We start from the raw sequence: 21,217 nt of genomic DNA, 5'->3' as shown, positions 1-21,217 counted from the left end.
GTCCCCTGAACATACAGACATGAATAAGGTAGGCCAGGGGACAAAGCAGGAAAGTCCATGCCAGAGCGAAAAATGAAACAAGTGCTAAGTTGAATCACTCGTCATGTGCCATGGGAACAATTAGTTCCGCCTGGGAATATATGGGAAGGCTTCCTGTCCTAGGTGACATTTGAGTTGGACTGTGAAGATTGAGGACTCCTCTGGGCAGCAAGTGAAGGGTGGGGCATTGCAGTGTGAGAAAAGAGAAAAGCTAAGATTCTAGGTCTCTTCTTCCCCACAACCACTTCCCTAACTTCCCACACCTCTGGGCAAAAACTCACCACCCAAAGCCGAGCACAATTAGAGGGGCAAATCTATTTCTTTATGGAGAGCAGGGGAAGGGATCACAGCCTGATACATATTTTACCCCCAGAGCCTAGAGACCTGGCAACTGGAAGATGCTCATTTAATATTTATGGAAGAAAGCAGAGCGCAGACCACATTCCTGAAAGTCAGAGCAGAAGTGCATCTTTAGTGCTGGATGCATTATGTGGACACTTGGTGACCTCTTTGTGAGGTACTGGACGCTCCCAGTCATGTTGGATCGTATTGCTATCTGTGCTTGGCCTCTAGGAGACTCAGAGCCTGAGTGGTGGCATGTTAAAGCCTTGCTGCTGGCTTATAACTGTATCTCATTTACGACCTTTATTTTCCTGTTCTCATTTTCTTGCTAATATTATCATTTACTTTGTTGGTTCTATGCATCTAAAAACACACACACACACACACACACATTTAAATCAGTTGGCTTTTGGACCGAGGTGGAGAAATAGTTTTGAAAGATGAATAAAATAAATTGGCAAACGCAGGAGCAAACCCAAACTAAAGGAATTTGCTTGCATAATAGCTCGCCTCCTGATGGAGAAGGTGGGGTGAGAAGGATGCGTAAATAGTTATCTGAGCAAGTGTCAGGGGAGCAGGGCAGAGGGGAGGCCACTGGCTTTGCTGCAGGATGGGAGGGAGGAAACCACTGTTCACAGCAGCTTCAAGCCGCTGGTTCTGGGCCTCGGGCTCACAGGCTCGAATGCCAGGGCTCTCTGAGGGTCACAGGCGCCAAGTAGGAGTTAGTGCTGCAGGAAAGCCAAGGTAAGTCTGCTGTGAAGATGAAACTGTGTGAGAACTGCAGCCGTTTGGGCCTCACCTCCTGCTTCATTAAGCAAAGGTTTTGGAGAAATGGACAGCCAAGTTGGCCAAGGGAAAAATCAGAACAAAATAGGTCCGGCACCAAAGCTTCCCTTGCATACTGCAAAGGACAGACTCTGGGCCAAACAGATCTGGAAATGGCAGTAAGACATACATATTCTCTCTCTTCTTCTCCTTCCCCTCCCCTCCTCCATTCCCCCTTCCCTCCCCTTTCCCTTTCCCTTTCCCTCTTCCTCCCTCCCTCCCTTCCTTCCTTCCTCCCTCCCTCCCCCTTCCTTCCTTCCTTCCTTCCTTCTCTTTCATTTCTTTCTTTTCTCTCTCTTTCTTTCTTTCTTTCTTTCTTTCTTTCTTTCTTTCTTTCTTTCTTTCTTTCTTTCTTTCTTTCTTTCTTTCTTTCTTTCTTTTCCTCCTCTTCCTCCTGCTGCTATGAGGACTCTCTGTCCCCATTTTCTCTCTCAGCCCTAAGCCAGTCAAACTTATGCTTTCAAGTGTCAGGAAGCAGCCCCCAAGGAAGTGTTGATTTAATGTGAAAATTTCACATGGGCTGAAGGACCCTGGCCTCGGTTTTACATTTAGCCCATAGAAGTTCTATTTTTATCTGCGAATTGTATATTTTTTTAAGATTTTATTTATTTTAGAGAGAGAGAGAGCATGAGCGGGAAGGGCAGAGAGAATTTCAAGGAGACTCCACACTGAGCATGGAGCTCGACCCAGGGCTCAGTGTCATGACCCTTGAGATCATGACCTGAACCAAAACCAAGAGTCAGATGCTTAACTGACTGTACCACCCAGGCATCCCATGTGAGTTGTACTTTTAAGGACAAGCAAATGTCGCTTGTGATTGATATAGCATGACTACAGTCCTTTCATGGATCCTGGAGACTTAGCGTCACTGGTTGAATGGTAGAGCTTTTTGTGTCTGCTTCATGCTGGTCTGTGCTCTTGGCTAGCCTTCATGGTGTTCCAGGGCTGAGCTTTGAGTAGACTCCTGGCTCATGGTCTGAGTGAGTACTATGGACTCTGAATCCTGTTGGGACCCAAGGTGGTCCCGAGAAGCTGCCCTTCGCCCTGATGGACAACAACATATGTGGGGACAACTTCTAGGCCTGGGGCTCAGGGGCTTCCTCTGGAGAAACTTAACTGGCCCGTTAATGGCCTTGGTCATGGGATCCATGACCATAATTGCTTATCCTTCCACTACTGTGTGCAGAAGTGTGGTGTGAGCAAGGCAGGCGAAGATCCTACTAGTCCAGATCCCAAGCTGGTGAGGGCCTCAGATGAGCACATGACCATGAAGCTTAAGGAGTACCCTGATGAGTACTGCTGGATGATAAAGAGACATAACCGAGGGACACCCAGCCCCGGTGTGGGATGAGTCCAGAGGAGATGCCATCTGAGCTGGGCCCTGAAAGAAGAGTAGGGCAAAGAGGTGCAGGAAAGGCCACTCAGCCAGAGGAACAGCATGAAGGCATCTCAGAGGCTACAGCATCTGGTGTGCTTGGGAACCTCTAAGAAGAGCAGTGTAGAAAGGACCACGTGAGATATAAGCCAGGTTCTCCAGGCCCAGGGCTATAGCTAATGTGCCCCTGTCAGGTCAAGTCCTGGGAATGGGAGTGTAATTTGGGGACATGAAAGGGAACCAGGCCTGGGCCCCTGAAGAAGGTACCTCCACCAGCGCTCTGAAGCTCCCAAGACTCTAAGACATTTACATACATCTTAGCAGGGCCCTGGTGTGATTGCCCAGCAGGTATGATTGCCTTTGTATCAGCCATAGTGTCTGGCCTCCTCTCCCTCCCCCACGGAGGAGGTGGGGCTTGCCAGCTCAAAACCAATGCTTAAGGCTAGCTTGGCTAACAGTGGTGAGTTCCATGGGCCAGGAACTAGAGCAGCCAAAGCAAAGGGAGATTCTGGGACCAGAAAGGCAGACTGAGCCCAGACCTCCGCAGGACAGCAGAATGCGGGAGTGGCCAGATGCGTAGCCTGAGGCCGGTGTTTGGAGCCAGTACTTTGAAGGGAAGCAGGTTGGACTCATGGGGCAGAGGGCAGGGGCCTCATGATGCCCCCTGATTGGTGAGGATGGACTGGCCTGGATTACAGGGATTGAAGACACAACATTTCCCCCTCTAAGCAGTTCTGGCTCATGGGTCAGGTCTTTTGAGCCCCTTTATTTGAACATGGGGTCACTGAGGGCAGGGTTTGTGCAAAGCAGCAGGTGTGACAAAAGGACCCAGTGTTTGAGGCGAGGCAGACCTGAGTATGAATCCCAGCCCTGCTTCTTACTAGCCCTGTGGTGTTAGACAAATGACTTAACCTCTCTGAGCTTCATCTTCCTATTTTGTAAAATGGGAATAAGGGTATCTTTACCATAGGGCGTTCAGGGGGGCTAATTGCCCTAGTGATTGTGCCGTGTAGATCCCATTGTCTTCTTGTGTGATGCTTCTCCAACGCTCAGCCGCCCACACAGGCAGGTCTCTCTCCAGCCCCGCATGGGAGGGCTGCTGGGCTGGGGAGGGCCCAGGCACCATTTCTATACACTAGTTAGATCCCTCTGTTTATCTGTCATCTATCAATCTGTCTGCCTGGATATCTATCTATCATCTGTTTACCCATCTATCCATCCACCCATCCATCTATCTGTGTGTCTATCACCCATCCATCTATCCATCCATCCATCATCTATCTGTGTGTCTATCACCCATCCATCTATCCATCCATCCATCATCTATCTGTGTGTCTATCACCCATCCATCTATCCATCCATCCATCTACCCATCATCTACTATTTGTTCATCTATCTATCCATCCATCTATCATTACCTATCTACCTACCCTTCCATCCATCCATCTACCTCTAGCTTTCTCTATATACGTTTCTTAAATTAATAGGATTATGGGTCTGACCCTTAGTTAACTTAGCTTCATGATATCATGGTCAGCCCAAGACCAGGTCTCTATATTAATTTTCTCAGGGTGCCATTACAAAATACCACAGCCAGGGTGACTTAAGTAACAGGAATGCATTGTCTCACAGTCTCGGAGGCTAGAGGTCCGAGATTAAGGTGTCAGCAGAGTTGGTTCCTTTTGAGGGCTGTGAGGGAGAATCTGTTGCAGGCCTCTCTCCTGGTTCTGGTGGTTGGTGGAATTCTTTGGTGTTCCTTGGCTTCTGCTGCATCACTCTGATCTCTGCCTTCATCCTCATGTAGCACTCTCCCTGTGTGCAGATCAGTCTCTATGTCCAGATGTCCCCTTTCTATAAGGACACTTGTCATATTGGATTGGGGGCCCACCCTCTTCCAGCATGATCTCATCTTAACTAATTACATCTGCTGCTATCGTGCTTCCAAAAAAGGCCACCTTCTGAGGTACGAAAGGTTAGGACTTCAGCAGATGAATTTTTTGAGGACATCATTCAACCCATAATGGTCTCCCACTCTCTTCTCCAGCTGCCTGTGCACTTGAGAGATGGCTGTGTAGGATCATGGCCACAGCGAGGTGGGGTTCGAGAGATTTGAGTCAAGTGAGCTCCTAGAGCTTGAATCCACACCCTTGACTGGCCAGAACTTCCCAAGTGGATGGGCTTTATCATTTTGAGTTATTTATGCCTTTCTTCCCCATGTATAAAAGCATGAGAAGTACCAGAGTATCTTTAGTCTGCACACCCCTGCCAGGCACTACTCCAGCCCCTGGCTGTGGGCCTCAAACACAAATTCCTCCTCAACCCTCATCCTTCCTCCTGGGGAATCAAGAATCGTGCTAGTGGGAGGCATTTGGAGACTAACATAACCAGACAGAGACTTTCCATTTTGGAATTGGGAATCCGAGCACCGCAATTAGACCAGAGCTTCTAACCTTGCAGGAAACTTTCACAGAAACTAAGTTGATCCCATTCAAGTCCCCCCTGATTTCAGCCTGTGTCTGAATGGGTGAGTGCCTGGGAGAATGGGCGGGTGGAATCCTTCCCCCTTGGTGGATTAGTCCCATCACTCTGCCAGAGTGAAAGAGTTGAACGTAGCCCAAGAGTGATCAGCAAACGTCAACGGTCAGTTCATGGAGGCTGGAACTATTAGCGAAGCTGTTAATGAGTTGTGACCGCGTAAATGGGAGATCTGGTGCTGGGCACTGTGTCATTCAACCTGCAGGCACAGAAAAGGTCTGTTCTACTTTGGAGGCTCAGGATTCCCAGACAGCGAGAGTTTCTGAGCGGTCCTCCGCCCGGGCTGTGAGCTCTGGGCTGGGTGCTGGGGGCAGAGGCCTCCAGGCAGCGCCTTATGACGGGGGCGTGGCTCTGCAGCTCCTGTCTGCTCCGGTCTTGGTGTCAGCTCTCGGGGCACACGGACGGCTGGACGTGTGCAGAGCTCGCCTCCGGGGCGCTGTGCTGGCTGCAGGGTCCCTTCTCTTGGAATCCGTCCAGGCACCCCCACCCCCAGCTTCTTCCAACCCCACCCTCCTCTCAAGAGTCCCCACTCTTTCCCCAAAGGGCCGCAGTGAACCTTTGGGTCCTTCCAGGGGAGCAGTCGCTTGATTTTTCCAGGCTTGGGAATATCTGACGCTTAGACAACAATCTTTCTTTCTCCAGCTACCAACCATTGCACACATTTGATATAAATGATTCACCGAAAAAAGCAAAAACTTCCATCCAGGGGAGCAGGAAAAGGAGGGGAACAAGTGAGGGCACCGCAAGACACCTGCCTGCCAGCCTTGTGTGTCTTTCACATGTGTGGGCAAGAATGTTGTGTTAGTTCCGTCAGGAGACATTTGCTGGGCTCCTGCTGGGTGCCTAGAACTGCGCTTAGCCCTGTGGGGGATGCTGAAATGAATCGGACATGAATCCTGCCCTGGGGGGCTAATGAGTTTGGGGGGACATTCAGATATCTACATAAAAGAGCAATGTCAGGGCAGAAAGCATTTTTTATTATTAGAGCAGGCTGGAGATCACGTTGTGTTCGGAAGAGGGCTGAGTGCCTCTGGCTGGGAGGCTCAAGAAAGGCTTCCTGGAAGAAGTGGCATTGCTTAAGCCTTTGCCGAAGAGGTGGGATTTGAATCAGTGGAAATGGGCATGGGGGAAGAAGGCAGCACCAGTGGCTCTGGAGTGGGGGTAGAGGGGGGCAGCATTCGGAGTCCTCTTCTGTCCAGAGAGTAGGGCAGCAAAGGGCTCTCGCCAACGCGCGTGATGCTGCAGGCACTGTGCCGTGTTTGTGCGTCTGTGCTACCTTCCCCTTGTGTGTGCTTACGTTCTGTGTCCAGCCTCGTCACGTCCCTGCGTGACACACCTGTATCACAGCTTGTGCACACTCCACAGCGCACGGCAGGCCGGGACGGGAGGCCTCGCTGTAGTTCTCTGAAAACGGTCTCTTCCTGAATAGATTCACAGGACATCTCCAGGGAACACAGGGAAGGCCCCTTCTTGTAGAGACTCCTCATGGGAAGGGCATGGCCTGGCTATAGGAGCTTCATCTTTGTTAGCTTGGCGGGTCTTTGTAGAAAGTGCCCCTGTACACAGGCCCCATTTGAGCAGGCGGCGCGCCCCTGGGCAGGGGCAGTAAGCCTGCAACCTGAGGGAGACAGTCACTTCTCCCCCCGGTGCCGCCAGCTGGTTTCCCGGCCAAACACTCACACCTCAACTCTACTGCCAAGAACGCGATCAGGCAGCCACTTTATTGACCATATGAAAACAGAGTGCGGGAGTGGAGCAGAGCCGGGGCTTGGGTTTTACTGCCAGTAATTGCTTGTGCTGTCCCTGTCCTTGAACAGTTCCGGATGTAAATAGCTCTCTCCGGGAGTAGAGTCTGGGTCGAGCCAGGGTAGATGCCCGCCTGCCTCATTCCGGGCTGGCTGTCTGTGTGGCCTGCAGGGGCGAAGGCCTGGTCCCTGGCGATAGACACCTCACTACCCTGGCCCAGCCACTGATTACCTGGCGCCCCCTCCCACCCCTTCTGGGCATGGCCATCCTTGCGCACACCTGCCAGACTCCTCTTGGACCTTGGTCAAGAAACAACGTATATAGAGAAGTGACCTCAGTGCCTTCTGACGCCTGTCCCAGCACAGCGTCCTTGCCCCCCCACCCCAACACCCATTGTTTTCTGGGACCGTGAATTCCCAGGGAGACAGGACAGGGCTTCCCTTCAGCCCCATCCTTCTGTGTGGTGCCCGACGTAACTTGGCTGCAGTACGTATCCGTCCAATAGATGGTAGGGGGAGAAACTAGGAAATGCCAGTTCAGGACCTCCTCGGTGCCCAGACTCTTCCACTGAGCCTGTTTCCTTATCCATAAAATAGAAGTCACAGCAAGGACCTGGGTGGTGTGGTGAGAAGGGGCTGCGAGGCTTAGTAAGACTTGTTAGTGCCTTTGCTACCTTCCATCTCCTTGCTAAGAGGCATGGTCCGAGCTCAGGAGAGCCACCGGTTCCCCGCTCAGGCTGCCATTTCCTGGCGGTAAGGCACGGAGGACGCTCCTCCCGCTCTGTGGGCCTCAGTTTCCTCATCTGTAACATCAAGAAGTTGGACAGAGTGGTGTGTGAGATCCTATCCAGCCCTGATTGTGGTTCTTAATTAAGTCCTTAAGCACCTGTCACCCAGATTCTGAGTCACTAGCTAGGATGCACATAATTCCAAAGAGTGGCTAAAGCAAAGGTCATTTTTATTTGATTTTCAAATGCTTTGCTTATTTTGTGGTAGATTGTACTCTCCATGCTGCATTTTGCTTCTGCAAATACTAGAAGTTTTTTGCATCTCTTGCACACAAGGGAGGGGGTGATGGCCCGCCCTCAGGGGACAGCTCCTCACCCCTCACGGTCAGTCCTTCCGGCTGAGTGAGTCTGGAAGAGGTCCTTCCCACCTCCTGTTCCCTTTGTGGAAGAGGGATTTGAGGATGAAAGAAAATAGTGACAGTGCGGAGTGGAATTAATTGGCCAAAGGACAGGATCTGGAGTCCAACTTTCGGGATCCGACTCTCAGTTAGAACACTTACCATTCCTCGTCTGTTTCGTCAGCTGTAAAATGGGGCTGGTGATGGTACCCACCTCAGAGTTGTTGTAAGGCTTAAATATAATACAATAAGGGAACAGTGGGTAGCCCATCACCTGGCTCTGAGTAAGCATTCAGTAATGCTGCTGCTGGTTAAGATTACAGTGGGGGCCGTGGTTAGGGGTGGCACGGCACAGGCGCAGACCGGGATTGAATTGGGAGGCCCAGACACTGGGCAGAGACGCAGTATGACGCGGGAAGGAAAGACGAAGGAGGGAGGGATGGCTGACCATAATGGGTGAGTGTGGGCCAAGAGGAGGACCCTGACTCAGAACTATGAGCGAGGGGATTCCCAGGGGGCGGATGACCAAGAAGTGGAGACCATGAGCGCCCCGCCATCTGTCTTCCGAGCACTTTCCTTCTGTTACATCTTCTGAGCAGTCATAGCAGGTGGTTTTAGCCTTTTGTTGTTGCGGTTATGGAAATTGCAGCCAAATGGGGTCTGCGTCTGGGCCAGCCAGGGTCCCCCAGGAACACCACTGGCCTAAGTGGGCCTAGAATTTGGCTGTCCAGCCCCAAGATGGCGTCACTGCTCTGACAATGATGCTTGGCTAGCCAAAAATCGCATACTTCAGGAAGTTATTTTCTCTGTCTGGCCCAAGACCTCCATGCATTTCACGAGGTGAAGGTTAAACCCCCAGGGAAGAGAGACTGGAGAGGCCTGTAATTCTTCTCCAGCTTCGTCAGCTCCTCAGGTGCAAGCTGCAGGGGAGCTCAGATCTGAAGGCCTAGAAGAAAGTGTGTTTCCACCAACGGCCTGAGCTGACAGTTCTTTGCCCTACAGAGGCTGCTGCCTACTTCAGTACTTCTCTGCAGGCACCCTCTCCTTGTCCCCTCCCCGGCAGGGAGGCTGTAGAAGGGAGAGGTGATGAAGTCCGTGGCTTTCTCCACCATTCTCAATGCCAGCGAAATGAACCCCCATCTCCAGAGCACACACTGCCCTCCCTCCCTGCCTTTCCACCTCACTCCCGCCTGCCTGGGAATACTCACACCAAACCCCTGCTGACCTACTTACAACCCCACACACTCCTGCTGACCAGAGAGGGAAGGAGAGAGCTTGAGTTTGCAGCCTGGCAGGGAGAAGGCTTCTGGATGAGTCATTTGCTGTCTTTGACTTTGCAAAGTGTGTACAGGAAGAACAGGCAGTGACCAGCTGCTCTCCACGTATATGAAGGAATGAGCAAGTGGAATTGGGTTTACATAAAAGCAGACGCAACTGTGTGTGTGTGTGTGTGTGTGTGTGTGTGTGTAACATTGACCGTCAGATGATTAAATGAAGAATTGACTCTCTGGACCTTCTAGAAAGAGAATAGCATTTGGCGTTGAAAGAGCCAGGGACCTTGCCTCTCCCAGCCTATCTCCTTGTCTATACACAATAAGAACACTTGCCCCACATATGCTGCATATGCTGGGATCCCAAAGGAGACAGCATGCGCACCAGCTTTCTGTCAACCAGAAACAGAACAAATGTCAGCTGTCATATTAATAATGCCAGGCGTAATGGCAGCTTGCATTGGAAATGGTTTAGAAGGTCACTGGCCTGAAGACGGAGGACTGCCCCAGGTGACCTCCTGAGCTCCCCCTGATTCTAGCATCACTCTCTGCCTCCCTCTGCCTTTGTTATCAGAGGAGCTGTTGGAAACAAAGGAGGAGAAATGGGAGTGAGTCTGGCGGAAAGGGCCTGAGGTCTCTAATCTTTGAGGCTTAGAGATTGTTACTGAAAATGGGATCATAACCTAAACATGAAATGGCCAGGGCATTAAGAGTCCTCCTATGGAGACATCAGGCATTGTGCGGCTCTTTGGCCCCTCCCTTCCCTTGGGTTTTCCCCAGCAGGATAGGAGGCGCCCCTGCCACTGAGACATGTTCTCAGGTGGCACTAGAAGCTCCCCCCCACCCTTGGCCCCGGGGAGATTACATTGTGGTGTCTGCCCTGCCCTGGCCCACGTGCCTCTCCCTGACTAGGCGTTGCTTCCTTGAGCTGACAGCTGGGGCACCAGTAATTGGCAGTGTCGGTGATCACGGAGTAATGTGCCTCATCTGTCACAGAGCTGTCTGCTGACGGGGTGCACTCAGCACTTCAACCTCGGGGCACCAGCTCTGCACATGGGCCTGGATCCCTGTTGTTCATCTCAGCTGCTGGCCTCTGCCCTCCTGCTTGGAGGCAACATAAGAAACTCTGGGCACAAGCCCAAGATTACAGGTGTAGCCTAAGAATGGACCAGTATATTTCATTGTATTTCAAAACCAGGTGTTTAGTGAGCACAGGCTCTGTGTCCTGCCCTGCGCCTGGGACCGAGAGCGACACAGAAATGTGCGTCCTGGTCTCTGTCCTTGGAGATCTCACAGGAGAGTATTCTTGTCTTTTGTAGAAACTTCAGTGAAGAAAAATATAAATGATGTGGTCAAATAGATGTTAATAATGTTTATAAGTAGTATTTATTTATTTATTTTTAATAAGATTTATTTATTTATTTGTCAGAAAGAGAGAGAGTGAGGGAGCACAAGCAGGGGGAGCAGCAGAGGGAGAGGGAGAAGCAGACTCCCTGCTGAGCGGGGAGCCCGATGCGGGACTCGATCCCAGGATCCTGGGATCATGACCTGAGTCAAAGGCAGACGCTTAACCAACTGAGCCACCCAGGCATCCCAATAAGTAGTATTTAATTAAGGGTGCACTAGTATGTGTTAGACACTCTACGTGCATCATTTCTTTGCATCCTTCTAATAATCCTATAAAGTATGTAGGCACTATTATTAGCTCTATTTTACCGATAAGGAAACTGTTATCCAAAGATTACAAAAACTTGCCAGAGATGCAGGAGAATGCTTATTTCCCCACACCCTTATCAACAAAGTGAACTGTCAAACTTCTGGGTTTTTACCTATCTGATAGTTGAAAAAAAAGGTATCTCAGAGTGGTTTAAATTTGCACTTCTCTTATTATGAGTGAGATTTGGCTGTTTTTCATATGCTTAATAGTCATTTAAATTTCCTTTTCTGTGATCCTTGTCCATTCTAAAAATTGAAATGTTGGGGTTTTTTTCTTATCAATTTCTAGAAGCTACTTTTTGTAATAATAGAAATACAAATAAATATCTTCCCATCTTGTCACTTGTCTTTTAATTTTGCATATGTTGTCTTTTGTCATGCAGAGCGGGTTTTTTTTTATGTTACCAAATTTATTATTTTAATGTTATAGCTTCTGGATTCCAGATTAGTTAGCAAGGGCTTCCTATGGTCTCTTTAAACATTAAGATAGTAAGATAATAAAATCATGTTAAATATGGGGGATTGGACATCAGTATCTATTTCTCATTTCTCCTGAAAATCCAAAAACCAATGAAATGACGCTAGAGGATTTTTTTTTCTTTTTTGGCAGCAAGAAACATTTTATTCCCAGATGCTAAGCAGCCCTGGGCCACCAGCCAAGAGCCCCCAGACTGGGCAAGGCCAGTCCTCATGGCCCAGCCCTGGGAGGCAGGGACTGGCAGTCTGGGTTTGTTCCAGAAGGGGTGTGGGTGGAGACACAAGCATGGGGAGAAGAAGGGGGTTACTCTTTCTGGAATATCAGGCACTCGTTGGCTGCCATGTCCACCATTCTTTCCAGGAGAAGGCCACTGGCTTGGAGGAGCATGTCCTTCAGGAGGGTTGTGTCCTGTGGCCCCCACTCCGGGCGACTGCATCTAAGGGCTAGGTCAAAATCTACATTACTCTGTGGCATGATCTTCTGTTGATTTTATCGGGCCCATAGGTGATGAGCAGCACCTTGGGGGTGAGCAGGTAGGTTCCCTCCTGCTCTGAAGAGCCTCTCAGTGCATTTCAGGGGGCTGATGTGGATCATGTAGATACTGAATAGCAGGTCCGGGGACCTTGGCAGGATCCCGCCCCAATTGCTCCCAATCCCAGGTCACGTCCAAGTACAGCAGGGTCTTCACACTGGACAGCCCCTGAGCCTGACTGGTGACTGAGATGCTGTCCCCTTCTGACGGCTGCCACTCAGTGTGGGGGAAGGTCCGCACAAAGTGGGTGGTGGGCTGGCTGGAGCCCGAGGCCACCTCGTGCCCACAGATGCCACACTGGCCCAGGTCCAGGTACTGCCCCAGCACACGCAGGATGGGTTCCCTGTTCCGCTCAGTGGCCATGTTACTATAAGAACATTTTTCAGAACCAAAGAGCAAAAATCCTCAGGTTGTAAGGTCATCAAGTATCTGGCTCTTCAAGTAAAGAAGACCCACATCAAAGCATATCATTGGGAAATCCTGGAACTTCGGGAAGTTAAAAAAAATCCTAAAAACTTCCATAGAGATGTAATAGTTTACATGCAGAAGATTAGTGGTCAGAGTGCCTATCTCAAGAGTAATGCTGACATATGAATTCTAGTGGAGTGGGACTTGCAAAATTCTGATGGAAAAGTATTTCATTCCAGAGTTCTGTATCCAAATGGTTAGTGAAGGATGAAGGTAAAGACATTTTTAGGAATGCAGGGAATCAGATGGCTTTCAGGGAATTTTTTCTTGGGGAACCACTATAAGATTTGTTTCTATGAAATGAGGAGGAAACTAAGAAAGAGAAAGTACTGGTGAAGAGAGATCCTGAGCCTGGCAAAGCAGCCAGAACAGATTGGAGCAAGGGGATGGAGGGTTCCAGAAATGGTATCTCTAGGGGAGAAAAAAAATGGAACTACTTAGAAAATAGAATATATTATTAATGGGCTTATTATAGAGATATCAGAGTATATGAAATAAATTAGTGAGGGGTTCATGGACAACCAGGCTGATTTTTTAAAAATTGAGATAATAATTAACTTCAGGAAAAAGAAAAGGGTGTGTGTGCATGTGTGTGTGTATGTGTGTGTGTGTGTGTGTGTGTGTGTGTTGTCCAAGCATAAGTGACAGACCAAAATTCAAAGCTGAGGCTGTCTGATCACAAAGTTTGTCCCATGTGATCTTATAGGAAAATAAAGCTCCTACTACAGAGTACCTGTGTGACCTTAGTAAGCCACTCTCCCTCCTGGGCCTTGGTTTCTTCACCTATAGAATAAATGGGCTACACAAAAAGCACAAACCATACACGAAAATATAGAAAAATTTGATCATGTCAAAGTGAAAAAATGTTGGTATGACAAAAGAGAGCAAAAAAAAAAAAAACACAAGAAAAAACAAACAAAAAATGATTTAAAAACAAAACTGTGGACTAGGGCAGCAGTTAGCAAACTGGCCTGACCCAAATTCGGCCCACAAGTTGCTTTTCTAAATAAAGTTTTATTGGAACACATCCACTCCCACTCATTTATGTTTTGTCTGGCTATTTTTGCACTACAGAGGTGGAATTGAATAGTTTTGACAGAGAATTGAATAGTTTTGACCCCCCCTTACCTTTTGCACTACAGAGGTGGAATTGAATAGTTTTGACAGAGTTTTCCACTTTTACAAAGTAGAAAATACTTATGATTTCTCCCTTTACAGAAAAAGTTTGCCAACCCCTGAACTAGAAGATTTTTACAATGTATGTGAACAGCAACAAATTAAGACCTAAGATATATGAATTATGTTGACAAATTAATGTAAAAAAGAAAGAGAACACAGGGTTAAGGTGGGAAGAAAGGCTCTAGATGGTGATGTTGAAACACAGGCAGAGGGCTCCTGGGCACAGATAGGCTCCGGACCCCAGCCTGGGACCTCACACGTGAGGCTGACCCTGGACATTCCCAACCTGCTGCAGGGAATGTGGCAGGAATTTGTGAGCCCTGCCATCAGGCAGTGAAGTGTCTGCTGCTCATGCCAAGGACATCAGTGCTTGGTTCCCTGCTCAGAGCCTCTGTAAGCCTCTCACTTGTCACTCCCAGTGTCCTTGGGAGAGAGTCTAATTGTTGCAACCATTGCATATAAAAAGATATGTGCCAAGAACAATACCTTTGGTGGCTTGTTACTTTGAATTTGCCTTAATTGGCTCATGTGTTGGCTGGCTGATTTTCAAAGGGCAGCACAAAGGGGACTCTTCCTAAGTAGGAGGGAGACCTGGGACCATCAGCTCCCTGCTCATGTTCTTTCAGCCAATTAAGCTTAATTCTGGGAGCCAGCCACTGAGGAGTGGCTGAGTGCTTGGCAGCAGGGCGGGAGAGAATCAAAATAAGCCTGGATTTGTGGGCTCACACCTTGGTTCACATCTGCTCTACTTGTCAGCCAGATAAACTCTGAGGACCAGTGTCCACATTACAAAATAAACGATAATAGCTGTAACCCAACCACCAAGTATCCTCATGTGGTCAGGTTGACTTTTTCCTTTTATTCAGGAAAAAAAAGCATGCATAAAATGTCCATTGGTTAAATACTTTTGAAATATCACTGCGAGGTGGGGGATGGGGTGAGAGGAGTAGAGGGCAGCACACAGGAACCTGTGGGCCCTGCCAAGGCCGGCAGCGACACCTCGCCCCCTCCCAGCAGACCACCTGGGTTTCCACTGCCCTCCTTTGATTATGCAGAGTGGCTTCCCTGGATGCCCGGGGACCAGCCTCCTGAGGCCTGAGGGGTTCCATTCCTGCCCCCGAAGACAGCTTATTGAAGCTTCTCCTGTGCAGAGTGGGTCTCTCTTGGCCATTCTTGTGCTCACAGGACAGAGATACTTACCTGCCAGTCTTGGTCTGAGCCGCTGTGTCCATACCATGCCCAGGTCTGACCAGACATGGCTCCTTTGGCCTGGGTGGCAGGACTGCTCCTCCCACTGAATGGGTGACCCAGAAGGGCCACATTCACAGTATGGGGCGGAGGAGGGGCGAGGGGGAGGTGAGACCTGTGCGAGTGGGTCGGGGCAGAAACTGCATTTACTGATCCCCGGGGGGTGCTGTGTGCTGTGCACACGTTAGAGCTCCTTTAATTCACATGCCCACCCCGGAGAGCACATTGTTCTGTTTATACCAGGTACAAGAATGGCACAGAAAGAGACCCACTTTGGGGAGGAGAAGGTCCAACACACAGAGGCGGAGTGTGCAGTCAGAGACCTGGCCTAGAGACTGAAGCTTCCCTTCCACGGGTCTGTTACGTAGGCTGGGAGGTGAGGATGGGAAGAGGAAAAGGAGTCCCATTTTCTTTTTCTTTTTTTTTTCAAGATTTTTTATTTATTCATTTGAGACAGAGAGATACAGAGAGAGAGAGCATGAGCAGGGGGAGAGGCAGAGGGAGAGGGAGAAGCAGGCTCCCTGCTCAGCAGGGAGCTCGATCCCAGGACCCTGGGATCATGACCTGAGCCGAAGGCCGATGCTTAACCATCTGAGCCACCCAGGCGCCCCAAGGAGTCCCATTTTCAAGTAAAGGTGTGGAGTCCCTGTTTTCTCCTCCTGGTGAGAATCAGGGAGAGGAGGGGCCTCGAGGGCCCGCGGGCTGGATGGCAGGCAGGCGGCACAGCCCACAGGCTCCAGCGTCACACAAGCCCAAGCTGGGCCCCTCACTCACTGTGTCCTCTCCCTCGGCCTCAGCTTCCTCCCCTGTGTAATGGGATTACAAGAGTGGCTACCCATAGGATTGTTGGGATTCACTGACATAACGTACGCAGTGTGTTTAGAGCAGCATCTGATGGGCGGGGAGAGCGCAGCGCCTGGCGGCCACTGCCACATTCAGATGACTGTGGCCCCCCGTGTGCACGCCGCCCCTGCTTTTTCCCTTCCATGGTCTGGGTACGTGAGTGCTCTTACTGTTTCTTATCCCACCCTCCCTGTGAGGCTCTTCTGCAAGGGCTGCTTCTCTTGCTCGCCTGCCTTTTGTCCATCTCGTTCTGTTCTGTTCTGTCTGTCCCCTTTAATAGGGCCTCTGTCCCCCTCAGATGTTTGGGTCCCCTGGAACAGAGCGGGCATCCTCAGGCCCACTCCCCCGGCTCCCTGCAGACCCCACGGCCCTTTTCTTGCTCCCTTGCTCCCCGGCGATCTCCCACAGCCTCTGGGGGTCAGAACAGACAGGTGGGACCGGTTTGCCGCACTTACATTCCCCCTGCCTCCTCTCCCCCGAGAAAGCCAAGGGGCACAGCAGCGTACCCGCTTCAAGTCTGTGGGCCGAGTATAGGCATGCGATGGAAGGACAAATGGCCCAGACATTCAGCTTCCCAGACAGCTCAAACACCAGATGCTGAGAAGCCCAAGGCCAGACTCTGCAGCCCAGCTGATCAGCCTTCCTTTGTTGTCCCGGACTCAGGACCGACTCCGGCCATCTGTATACTGAAGGAAGGAGAGAGATACAATCCAGAAGCCATCTCTCTGGGGGCCGTGAGCACTGATGGGATCGTGTGAAAGAATTACAGAGTAATTCTTACGGAGTTTGATATGCGCCCCAAACCCCCGGAGGCTGCTTCAGCTGCTTCCTGACGAGGAAGATGTCACCCTCCCCCAGATGCACTGATGTGGTTGACTCTGCTTGGCACGGCAGCGGTGGGTGGGGGAGGAGTTGGGGACAAGAAGAGGGTCATTGGCCTTTGGCAGATTGCACGGCCAGGTCCCTGAGCGCAGCAGAGATCAGGGGCCAGAAGGAGGGCACAGTCCCTGCCTCCGTGGAGGAGAGTGGCAGCAAAGGGTGTGTGCCGTCTGCTTGGTCAGGCTGGGATTTGGCATGACTGTGCAGCTGGGGAGGCACGTTCTTGCCCCTGCTCCCTAGGAGTGAGGAGCCATCTGGGATTGAAAAAACACATCCCATGTCTGCACTTGGTCAAAGGGGTTGCAACAAAGGTGGGTGAGCACCCCTGAGGTCTGAATTTACCTCTCAGCCCCCAGGCCTGAAGCCTGGTCCCAGTCCAGGAGGCAGAACTGGGTCAGGGCAACTGACATTTGTCAAACCTTCCCATCACCTCATTCATCCTTGGGGGTGCTCATCGCTGATTCCCGGGGTAAGCTCAGAGCCTAGTACAAGTAGGTGTCCTGCCCGTGTTTCTACTGTTCTGTCTGCCAGGAAGGTCCTCTTGGCCCTCAGGTGCTCAGGCCTCTCCAGAGCCCTGGAGACCTTCCCAGGGCAGCTTCCTGAGCAGAGGAGCTTGAACCTTTCCCCTTCTCAAGGCCCCTTTGCTCCGGAATCTGCAAGGATCCCAGTCCCAGTGGCAGAACTTGAGTATCAGCTAACTTGGGCTCTGGTCACAGTTCTGTAGACTAATTGACTGAGTAACATTCAGCTCTGAACCTGAGTCCTTCATCTTTGAAAGAGGAGTAATAATAGTTCCAATTTCATGGGCCTGTGGTTGAGAGTTAAGAGAAGGCATGTAAACACTTAGCATTGGACCTGACTCAGTAGAGGGCTGTGAGTCATGCAGGCCACAGCTGGACAGCGGATGAGTCATCCAAAGACGGGGTATTTCTAAGACAGACTCGGGTGAAAATCAGCCTCCTCCTCCCCTGCACAGGCCTTGTGCCTACTGTTTTCTGGAAGTTTTGGAACAACAGATCCAGTGAATGATGGGAATAGACTGAGCAGAGAGGAGGAAGGAAGGGGACCCCCCCCGGTCAGTTCCCAAGGGGAAGTCCTTGTAGCCAAGAGAACCAAGAGAAAGTCAAGGCCCTGACTGGAGCCCTCACAGGCTCCAGAGAGAGAAGCTAAGGTGCTAGGGACACCGGCAAAAGTAACATTAGCCAGGACCCTCACCCAGCCCCCGCAGATGTCCTGTGGTGAATAAAACAGAGGCTGTGGACCCCAGGTGGGGGTTCAATCCTCTCCTTCTCAGGCACGGCTACGTTTCCATTTAAACTTTCTCCCCTCAGCTCTTCCCCCCGGCTGCAGCGAGGGGCCCAGTCAGGAAAACAGAAATTGAAACCACACTAATTTTTAAGAGATTTAAATCAGGGAATTGGTGTCGGAAGGTTGAAAGAGGGAAAAGCAGATGTTGAGGATGCCCAGAGATTAGGAACCAGAAGCAGCAGTGACACTCCCATGGATGCGAGCACAAGTGAGTGGCATTATCACATCCAAGGGGCCAGGGGAGGGCCCCACTTTCTGGGAAGGGTGCTCCGGGGTGCTGGTAGTGTTCAGACCTCCAAGAGGGGCGCTGCGTGTCTGGTGCCAGGACATCTGAGGAGACACCCCGGGGTGTCTTGTCCCCAGCTCCGGGGACAGGGCCTGGCTTGGGGGCGCCCAGAGGGTGAGGAGCGCTGTGGAGCTGTGTTCCGACTGCTGGTGCTCCAGGGGAGCAGGGCAAGGCTTGCTGGGGAGCGCCAAAAGGAAAGAAGCTGCCGGAGGGTGGGCCTGAAGCTGACTGCTGCTGGCGCCATAACTACAGGAGCTAAATTCAGGGAGGAAGGCTCTTCTGCCCTCCCCTGCCATTCAGTGCTGCTGGGGCCTGCCATGGGCAGAAGCTAACTAGAAGCCGGCTGCCCAGGGAGTCGGGAGACGTGGGTGGCCGGCTCTTAGCTCCAGAGTCTCCAAGCAGAACACGGAGGGTGGATTGATCGGCAGCATGTAAATAACTGTGCACACGTGTGCGTGCACGCACACACACACACACACACATGCACACATGCATGCACGCACACATGCACACACACGTGCGCACACGGACATGCGCGCGCACACGGACACACACACGACACGCATGCACGTGCGTGCGTGCATACACACGGCCGCACGCACACACAAATGCACACACACGCATGTGCGCGCGCGCACGCACACGCACATGCACACACACACACGCACACACACACCGTGGGGTGCACAGTCCATTTTAGCCTCATGGCATTCCTCTAGAGATTCAAGTAAAGGCTATTATTCTCAAGTTATGAAGACAAAACCAAAGACCAGAGAAGTTCATGGTCAGTCAATCACCAAACACTCACGGGATGTCTACTGTGCCACGCGTTGGTCTAGCTCTGGGGGCCCAGCAGTGAGCCAGAGCCTGTCTTGGCAAGGACACGGGTCTTGTAGCTGGGGGAGTGTGGACAGGGAGGTGAGGAGACCATCAGCGCACGCTTGGAGACAGGTAAACGCAGTAATAATCTCCGGTATGGAAAACAAGTGCTGAACAGCGTGAGCGCCTCAGGCGGTATGGGGGACACGGGTTAGGAAAGGTCCAAGCCCCCCGGGGGACAGGAATGTCAGCAGCTGAATACCGAAAACCCACGCACATGGCCAGTGGCCATTCTGAGTCACCCTCCCATCTGCCACCTGGGAGCCATGCTCCCCAGGGTGGAAAATCTCTTCATCGAAGCACATGGTGCAGAGCAGAGAGGCTGCGGGCACATCCGAGCAGCTGCCGTGGGAAGGCCAGGCAAGGGGAGCACAGAGCCCGAGCCTTCAGCTCCGCAACCAGGACTTGGCCTGTCCCAGTGAAAGAGCAGTGGCCCCGTCCATGGCCCCATCCATGGTGAGGAAGGGGCAGTGGCAGCCAGTCCCGCCTCAGCACAGCAGAGAGCCTGGCTGCTCAGAATCGGGAGTGTACGATAGAGGCACACACTGGGTGAGGGGCCCCCAGCGCCCCTCACTCTTCCTCATTCCGGGGCTCCTTCTGTAAAATGCAGCAGTCTCAGATCAGCTCAGGCCAGGAAATTCATTGGACCATCAGTTCCCAAGGGGAAGGCTCTTTCAGCTTTCTTTACACTTGGATCCACCACCTCACATACCTCGTACCTCTGTCTGTATTCAGTAGACACTGTATAAAGACTTTGTGAATGGCTGATCAGAGCTGCTTCCTGGTGGAATGAGGTTTTGGGGAGAGTGTCCTCTCTCCCTGTGGCAGAGCATGAGGCTTAGGGCCACAGTGAGGAATTCAGGGTAGGTCTCAGGAAAGAAGGACTGAGCATGGAGAGCTTCAGTCTGCTCTCCTGACAGGGAAGGGGGTGCTGCCCAGTGCCAGGGCTGATTCACTGGGTCTGTCTGGTGTCAGAGGAGTGGGCCCCTTCCGAGCTCTGGGATCTAGGGTGCCTACAGCGGCAGATCCCTAGCTGAGTTCCTCCCCAGCGGGGAGACAGGCTGTGGCTCTGCTCCCCAGCTGCATGCATCTGGTGGGCAGAGGGCTCAGACAGTGCAGACATATATACCTGGGGCCCAGGCAGAGCTATTTTTGTCTTCAGATCCACTGTCTCAAGGTCTCTGCCCCGGGTGGGGCTCAGGACCGGGTAGGGGGACAGCGATGACTGGTGCCCAGGAGGGGAACACAGAGCCAGAGGGGGCTGGTGAAGCCGGTGAGGGGCTATGTGTGTGCAGCTGGACCCCTGGCACTGAGCAGGGGCATCTTGCCTCCTGAGTGTGGGCACGGGCATGTCCTCTAAACACAAGTGTGAATTACGTGCCTACGTGGCAATCTTGATGATGCAGAGAAAGTTCTCCGGGTGATCCTGTCCCTCTCCCTGGTGGACAGCACAGCTGGGGGAGGGAGGCAGGTGACTCCAGGCTTCTTCCCATAATGAAGGAGCCCTGAGTCACACTGCTAGGCCGTGGGCTTCAGGGTGGAGCTTTTGATGAGAAGTGGGAAGAGATTTAAAGTTCTCTGGTCTCCCAAGAGGTGCCATTTAGGATTGGTCTCAAGATTTCTTCTTTAATGATTTCTCTTGAGAACGGGCCTAGTGTGCCCCTTCCCCAGGTGATCAAGGGGACCAGAGGGATCAGAGTGGGGCCCCGTGGGAGAGGAGGCACGGACAGGCAGTCTGGTTTACAGATGATTATTCCATTGGCTTCCTAGGGTGGGAGACAGCATGGGGGCCAAAGCGCTGTAGGAACTGGCAGTGTGTGTTGCCCGGCAGTGCCCCTAAGGCTGCAGATGCTCCTCGGGAGCCTGGCATAACCCCAGTTTGAGGTTTGGGATTTTCAGACCCCATCCATTTCTCTTCTGCCATGAGCCAGTGTGTGTCCAGAAGCAGGCCGTGTTGCAGCTCCTGTGGCCACTCTGCTTCCGGGGGCCACCCCTTCCCTACCCTTCAGTTGCCCCCCCGTCCACCCGCACCACAGCCAGTCCTCAAAGCTTGCTGCCCTCCGTGCCTTGCGTGGATAGGAAGGCCGTGCTGGCAAAGCTCGAGCGATGTCCTCCTGCGGGAGACTCCTCGGGAATAAACTCG

The 21,217-nt window shown here is 51.6% G+C and overlaps 1 protein-coding gene and 1 pseudogene across 2 annotated transcripts in view; one reads left to right on the top strand and one right to left on the bottom strand.

Annotated features, from left to right (window-relative positions):
• KCNH1 (potassium voltage-gated channel subfamily H member 1) overlaps nt 1-21,217 on the top strand; it is a 355,728-nt gene that overhangs the window by 320,631 nt on the left and 13,880 nt on the right. The gene's annotated exons all lie outside the window — the stretch shown is intronic.
• LOC114225914 (methyltransferase-like 26 pseudogene) lies at nt 11,756-12,347 on the bottom strand (annotated as a pseudogene).

This window comes from Eumetopias jubatus, unplaced genomic scaffold (genome assembly GCF_037043125.1).
Source record: "Eumetopias jubatus isolate StellerSeaLion01/CBP00866 unplaced genomic scaffold, mEumJub1_p1.0 scaffold_12, whole genome shotgun sequence".
NCBI lineage: Eukaryota > Metazoa > Chordata > Mammalia > Carnivora > Otariidae > Eumetopias > Eumetopias jubatus.
The sequence above is the reverse complement of the archived record's forward strand: the minus strand, read 5'-3'. Positions and strand labels throughout refer to the sequence as shown.